Source organism: Pseudophryne corroboree, chromosome 2, assembly GCF_028390025.1.
Source record: "Pseudophryne corroboree isolate aPseCor3 chromosome 2, aPseCor3.hap2, whole genome shotgun sequence".
Lineage (NCBI taxonomy): Eukaryota > Metazoa > Chordata > Amphibia > Anura > Myobatrachidae > Pseudophryne > Pseudophryne corroboree.
This window is the reverse complement of record NC_086445.1, coordinates 552644474-552652318: the sequence shown is the minus strand read 5'-3', so window position 1 is coordinate 552652318 and position 7845 is coordinate 552644474. Positions and strand designations below refer to the sequence as shown.

The following is a 7845-nucleotide window of genomic DNA, read 5'->3' as shown; positions in this document are numbered from 1 at the left end:
CAAATATCAAGATGCATCAAGATTAATAAACGGAGAGGACGCCAGCCACGTCCTCTCCCTAACATTTCCAATGCACGAGTGAAAATGACGGCGACGCGCGGCTGCTTATATAGAATCCGAATCTCGCGAGAATCCGACAGCGGGATGATGACGTTCGGGCGCGCTCGGGTTTTAACGAACCATACGGGAGAATCCGAGTATGCCTCGGACCCGTGTAAAATGGGTGAAGTTCGGGGGGGTTCGGTTTCCGAGGAACCGAACCCGCTCATCACTAATATATATATATATATACACAATATAATTTATTTTTCATTTGCTTTTCTTTGAGGAGGGGGGATTTGCTGAAGATTTGCCTAGGGTGCTGGGAAACCTTGCACCGGCCCTGCCCTTGACACATCTGCATACTTCCCAACTTTGTCCTCATTGGAAGAGAGGGTCCCTCTTCCAATGAGGACAAAGTTGGAAAGTATGCAGATGTGTCAAGGGTGCTCAGTTTTCCACATGATATTTTCCTGTACTGCGGAAGCTTCAAGCATAAAACTGAAATCAACACTGGACTTTTAGAAGCAAATGTTAAACTTAATTGTTTCTTCTAATTTGGAACCTGGCACGGAAAGATGTTTGCCTATGGCGGTGCGTGCGCAGTACATCTGTATGGTTATGCCAGCGCTGCAGCTCTCTAGCGGTGAAGGGGAGAATGTCAACATGTTGCGGCGGGGCGCTGGTGACAGGAGGGGAAAGGAAATGCTGACGTAGCTATCGTCATCCTGATTGCAGCAGCCAGACAGGGATCCCTCAGACCACTATCCTCTGTTCCCCTCCCAGGCTCCTCCTCTCTGTATAACGGAGAAAACAGCTTTCCCTGGCGTCCCTCTGCCAGCGTTGCAGACGAGATCACCGGTAAATGTCTAATAATCATATCTCTATGCTGTAGATGGGGGTGATAGGAATATTAGTTTTGCATGTGCATGACTAGTAGTCTAACAGATGTGCCAAGTAAGTAATAAAGTACAAATTAAATCCACCATAGCGGCTCATGTCAGTATCCCCAGTTACACTTGGTTTGGCTTTAAGTTCTAGGTATGCAAAGGTAACAGGTGGTGGAGGGAAGGTAAATGTAGCAGCAAAAGGAAACTAAAATAAATACAAATAAGTACTTATTTCAGTGTGTGTTTAAATATATCAGCGTGACCGGTTGTTTTATATTTACTATGAAAAAATGTGTAGTATATATCAATATATACTGTATTATTCCATACAGTAATTTTATATCTATAAATGGAGCTTTTTTGAGGTTGGCGGTAAAAAAGGGATGCGGTTAACATCCCGGCTGTCGGGATCCCAGCTGCTGAAATACCGACGCCGGAATACCGACACCTGTCAAAATCCCGACAACAGAACTTCAACAGGGTCAAAATACAGATGCCCAAACTCCCGACCATTGTAAGTATAGCCACAGAGCTCTGACTACTGCCGGAGGAAGGGGGTGTTACATTTGGCCGACACCAGGGGGATTAGGGTTAGGCTTCAGGGGGTGGGAGGTTAGGTTGCGGACAGGGGAGGTTAGATTTAGGCATGAAGGGGTGGGGTTTAGGGTTAGGCAACAGGACAGGGGGGATTAGGTTTAGGCACCACTGGGAGGTAGGGGGAGGGTTAGGGTTAGGCACTAAGAGGGGAGGTTAGGGTTAGGCTGTGGGAAGGGAGGGGTAGGGTACAGGGGCTAGAGTAGTTAAATTACCCCTGCCGGGATTTCATTCCGCAGGATGCCGGCGTCGGTATTTTGACCGACATCATCCCGTCCGGCGGTCATGCATACCGCACCCATACACACCAGTTATTGTGTTTGACATGCCAGTGTACAGACTTCTGTAGCTATTAATGGACATTTCTCATACATCCTAGAGGATGCTGGGGACGACATCAAGACCATGGGCTATAGACGGGATCCGCAAGAGACATGGGCACTCTAAAGACTTTTCCTTGGGTGTGAACTGGCTCCTCCCTCTATTCCCCTCCTCCAGACCTCAGTTTTAGAAATGTGCCCAGGTCGACTGGATGCACTCTGAGGAGCTCTACTGAGTTTCCCTGAAAAGACTTATGTTAGGTTTTTTATTTTCAGGGAGATCTGCTGGCATCAGACTCCCTGCTTCGTGGGACTGAGGGGGCAGAAGCAGAACCAACTTCCTCAGAGTTTCATGGCTCTGCTTCTGGCTGACAGGACACCATTAGCGCCTGAAGGGAACTGAACGCTAGCCGTGTCTAGATGCTCACTCCCACAGCACGCCGTCACCCCCCTCACAGAGCCAGAAGTCAGAAGACAGGTGAGTATGAGAAGATTGAACTTCAATCAAGTAAGTGACAGCTGAGGTACGACGCGGCTGGCGGCAGCGCAGCGCGCCATTGCTGCCCACATACACAGGCACTGCAGGGTGGGTGGGGGGGGGCGCCCTGGGCAGCAAAATACCTCTATAAACTGGCTAATAGGGGGCATATGATGCCCAAGCACAGCCCTACCCCCGCCAGTATAAATATTACAAACAATCTCTGAGGTAATAAGGGCGGAGCTTCTTCCTCAGGCAGCCAGCACACTGCTCAGCACCATTTTCTCTCTCTCTCCTCAGGCTGCAGAGATATAGCTGGTCCTCCTCCACTTCTGACTACAAGTATTCAGGGTGTAAATAAGGGGGGTACAAAGCGATTTGGGTGCTTTACAAATGTGTTTTACTGTGTAAAGAGCGCTGCATGTCAGTGGGCATTCTGTGTTCACAGACATTAAATACAGGTGCTGGGGTTGTGAGCTGGCTGCTCCTATACTGTGTCCCTCTGACAGATTTTACTGTGGGTCAGTCCCCAAATAAGTCCCAGTGTGTCTGTGAGTGCTGTACAAGTGTGAGGCATGTCTGAGGCAGGGAGTTCCTCCCCGGAGGAAGCCATTTTAGGGACACAGAGTTGTAATGTGGTGGCGCTACCGGCACACCAAGAGCCTGCATGGGTGAAAGAGCTACGTGACAGTAGGCATCTGATTAACCGTAGATTGGATAAGTCTGAATCTAAGGCTGCATGCTGGAGATAATCTGTGGAAGATGTGATTTTTCAGGATGCTGTTATTCCTTATGTGGGCGGCCCCTCTGGGTCACATAAGAGACCATTTGCAAATGTTGTAAACACTGATACCGGCACGGATTCTGATTCTTGTGTCGACGATAGTGAATCCAGAGAGAGAGATCATAAATTGGCAAAAGGTATACAATATATGATTGTGCTATAAGGGACGTGTTGGAGGTTACAGAAAGCACTCCTGTACCTCAGGAGAAAGCTTATTTATGTAAGGAAAAGAAATCCAAAGTCACGTTCCCTCCTTCACACGAACTAAATGCTCTGTTTGAAGGGATGTGGGTGAATCCTGATAAAAAATGTTGTATTCCCAAAAGGATTCACATAGCTTATCCTTTCCCGGTTGAAGATAGGAAAAAATGGGAGTCACCCCCTGTGTTAGACAGTGCACTTTCCAGGTTGACAAAGAAGGTAATTCTCCCTGCTCCTGGCACGGCTTCTCTTAAAGAGCCGGCAGACCGCAAAATGGAAACGACATTGAAATCCATTTATGTTACCAATGGTACACTGCTCAGGCCCACTATTGCCTGCGCATGGGTGAGTCGCGCTATTGAAAAATGGTCAGAAAGCGTGTCATCAGAAATTGACACTATTGATAAAGATGAGATACTCCTTAAGTTAGGGAATATCAAGGACGCTGCCGCCTATATGCTGGAAGCAATTAAGGATATTGGACTCTTGAGTTCACAAGCCGCTACCATGGCAGTATCAGCTAGGCGGGCCTTATGGATTCGCCAGTGGAACGCGGATGCAGATTCCAAAAGAAACATGAAGGCTCTCCCATATAAAGGTGAGGCCTTATTTGGCGATGGCCTGGATGCGTTAGTCTTGGCGGCTACTGCAGGTAAGTCAACATTTCTCTGACGTCCTAGTGGATGCTGGGAACTCCGTAAGGACCATGGGGAATAGACGGGCTCCGCAGGAGACTGGGCACTCTAAAAGAAAGATTAGGTACTATCTGGTGTGCACTGGCTCCTCCCTCTATGCCCCTCCTCCAGACCTCAGTTAGATTTCTGTGCCCGGCCGAGCTGGATGCACACTAGGGGCTCTCCTGAGCTCCTAGAAAGAAAGTATAATTTAGGTTTTTTATTTTACAGTGAGACCTGCTGGCAACAGGCTCACTGCAACGAGGGACTAAGGGGAGAAGAAGCGAACCTACCTGCTTGCAGCTAGCTTGGGCTTCTTAGGCTACTGGACACCATTAGCTCCAGAGGGATCGACCGCAGGACCCGTCCTTGGTGTTCGTTCCCGGAGCCGCGCCGCCGTCCCCCTTACAGAGCCAGAAGCATGAAGTTGGTCCGGAAAATCGGCGGCAGAAGACTTCAGTCTTCACCAAGGTAGCGCACAGCACTGCAGCTGTGCGCCATTGCTCCTCATACACACTTCACACTCCGGTCACTGAGGGTGCAGGGCGCTGGGGGGGGGGGGGCGCCCTGAGCAGCAATAAAAACACCTTGGCTGGCAAAATAATCACAATATATAGCCCCAGAGGCTATATATGTGATAATTACCCCTGCCAGAATCCATAAAAAAGCGGGAGAAAAGTCAGCCGAAAAAGGGGCGGAGCTATCTCCCTCAGCACACTGGCGCCATTTCTCCCTCACAGTTCCGCTGGAAGGAAGCTCCCTGGCTCTCCCCTGCAGTCTGCACTACAGAAAGGGTAAAAAAGAGAGGGGGGGGCACTACATTTAGGCGCAGTATAACTTACAGCAGCTATAAGGGGACATAATTCAGTTAGTCCCTGCATTATATAGCGCTCTGGTGTGTGCTGGCATACTCTCTCTCTGTCTCCCCAAAGGGCTTTTGTGGGGTCCTGTCTCCTGTTAAGAGCATTCCCTGTGTGTGTGCGGTGTGTCGGTACGACTGTGTCGACATGTTTGAGGAGGAGGCTTATGTGGAGGCAGAGCAGATGCCTATAAATGTGATGTCACCCCGTGCGGGGCAGACACCTGAGTGGATGGACTTATGGAAGGAATTACGTGCAAGTGTCGACTCCTTACATAAAAAATTTGACGACATGCCAAATGCGGGAAAGCCGGCTTCTCAGCTTGTGCCTGCCCAGACGACTCAAAGGCCATCAGGGGCTCTAAAGCGCCCACTACCTCAGATGGCAGACACAGATGTCGACACGGATACTGATACCAGTGTCGACGACGAAGAGTCTAATTTAATGTCCACTAGGGCCATTCGTTGCATGATTGAGGCAATGAAAGAGGTGTTACACCTTTCTGATATAAACCCAGGTACCTCAAAAAAGGGTATTATGTTTGGGGAGAAAAAACTACCCATAGTTTTTCCCCCATCTGAAGAATTAAATGAAGTGTGTGAAGAAGCGTGGGCTTTCCCCGATAAAAAATTGGTAATTTCTAAAAAGTTACTAATGGCGTTCCCTTTCTCGCCAGAGGATAGGTCACGTTGGGAAACTCCCCCTAGGGTGGATAAAGCGCTCACACGTTTGTCGAAAAAGGTGGCACTACCGTCTCCGGATACGGCCGCCCTAAAGGAACCTGCTGATAGAAAGCAGGAGGCTATACTGAAGTCTATATATACACACACAGGTGTTATACTGAGACCAGCTATTGCTTCAGCATGGATGTGCAGTGCTGCTGCTGCATGGTCAGATTCCCTGTCGGAAAATATTGACACCCTAGACAGGGACACTATATTGCTAACCGTAGAGCATATAAAAGACTCAGTCTTATACATGAGAGATGCACAGAGGGAGATCTGCCGGCTGGCATCTAGAATAAGTGCATTGTCCATTTCTGCTAGGATAGGCTTATGGACTCGGCAGTGGACAGGGGATGCAGATTCAAAAAGGCACATGGAAGTTTTGCCTTATAAGGGTGAGGAGTTATTCGGGGATGGTCTCTCAGACCTAGTTTCCACAGCAACAGCTGGGAAGTCAGCATTTTTGCCCCATGTCCCCTCACAGCCTAAGAAAGCGCCGTATTATCAGGTACAGTCCTTTCGACCCCAGAAAAACAGGCGGGGAAAAGGCGGGTCCTTTCTGTCTAGAGGCAGAGGTAGAGGGAAAAAGCTGCAGCATACAGCCAGTTCCCAGGAGCAAAAGTCCTCCCCCGCTTCTTCCAAGTCCGCCGCATGACGGTGGGGCTCCACAGGCGGAGCCAGGTACGGTGGGGGGCCGCCTCAAAAACTTCAGCGATCAGTGGGTTCGTTCACAGGTGGATCCCTGGATCCTTCAAGTAGTATCTCAGGGGTACAAGCTGGAATTCGAGGCGTCTTCCCCCCGCCGTTTCCTCAAATCTGCCTTGCCGACAACTCCCTCGGGCAGGGAGGCTGTGCTAGAGGCAATTCACAAGCTGTATTCCCAGCAGGTGATAGTCAAGGTGCCCCTACTTCAACAAGGACGGGGTTACTATTCCACACTGTTTGTGGTACCGAAACCGGACGGTTCGGTGAGACCCATTTTAAATTTGAAATCCTTGAACACATACATAAAAAGATTCAAGTTCAAGATGGAATCGCTCAGGGCGGTTATTGCAAGCCTGGACGAGGGGGATTACATGGTATCCCTGGACATCAAGGATGCTTACCTGCATGTCCCCATTTACCTTCCTCACCAGGAGTACCTCAGATTTGTGGTACAGGATTGCCATTACCAATTCCAGACACTGCCGTTTGGACTGTCCACGGCACTGAGGGTGTTTACCAAGGTAATGGCAGAAATTATGATACTCCTTCGAAAAAAGGGAGTTTTAATTATCCCGTACTTGGACGATCTCCTTATAAAGGCGAGGTCCAAGGAGCAGTTGTTGGTCGGAGTAGCACTATCTCGGGAAGTGCTACAACAGCACGGCTGGATTCTAAACATTCCAAAGTCACAGCTGGTTCCTTCCACACGCCTACTGTTCCTGGGGATGGTTCTGGACACAGAACAGAAAAAAGTGTTTCTCCCGCAGGAGAAAGCCGAGGAGCTGTCATCTCCTAGTCAGAGACCTCCTGAAACCAAAACAGGTATCGGTGCATCACTGCACACGAGTCCTGGGAAAAATGGTGGCTTCATACGAAGCAATTCCATTCGGCAGGTTCCATGCAAGGACCTTCCAGTGGGACCTCTTGGACAAGTGGTCGGGATCGCATCTTCAGATGCATCGACTGATAACCCTGTCCCCAAGGACCAGGGTGTCTCTGCTGTGGTGGCTGCAGAGTGCTCATCTTCTAGAGGTCCGCAGATTCGGCATACAGGACTGGGTCCTGGTGACCACGGATGCCAGCCTTCGAGGCTGGGGGGCAGTCACACAGGGAAGAAATTTCCAAGGACTTTGGTCAAGTCAGGAGTCGTCCCTACACATAAATATTCTGGAACTGAGGGCCATTTACAATGCCCTAAGTCAGGCAAGGCCCCTGCTTCAAAACCAGCCGGTACTGATCCAATCAGACAACATCACGGCAGTCGCCCATGTAAACCGACAGGGTGGCACAAGAAGCAGGATGGCGATGGCAGAAGCCACAAGGATTCTCCGATGGGCGGAAAATCACGTCATAGCACTGTCAGCAGTGTTCATTCCGGGAGTGGACAACTGTCAAGCAGACTTCCTCAGCAGACACGACCTACACCCGGGAGAATGGGGACTTCATCCAGAAGTCTTCCAAATGATTGTACACCGTTGGGAAAGGCCACAGGTGGACATGATGGCGTCCCGCCTCAACAAAAAACTAAAGAGATATTGCGCCAGGTCAAGGGACCCTCAGGCGATAGCTATGGAC

General features: G+C 49.6%; 1 protein-coding gene across 2 annotated transcripts in view; it reads left to right on the top strand.

The window, feature by feature from the left end:
- Positions 1 to 696: 696 nt before the first annotated feature.
- The window catches only part of INPP5B (inositol polyphosphate-5-phosphatase B), a 483885-nt gene continuing 476736 nt past the window's right edge, over positions 697 to 7845 (top strand). For both annotated transcript variants that reach the window (XM_063954327.1, XM_063954328.1), the window contains exon 1: positions 697 to 900. The gene's annotated coding sequence lies outside the window, so the exon portion shown is untranslated. The remainder of the gene's footprint in view (positions 901 to 7845) is intronic.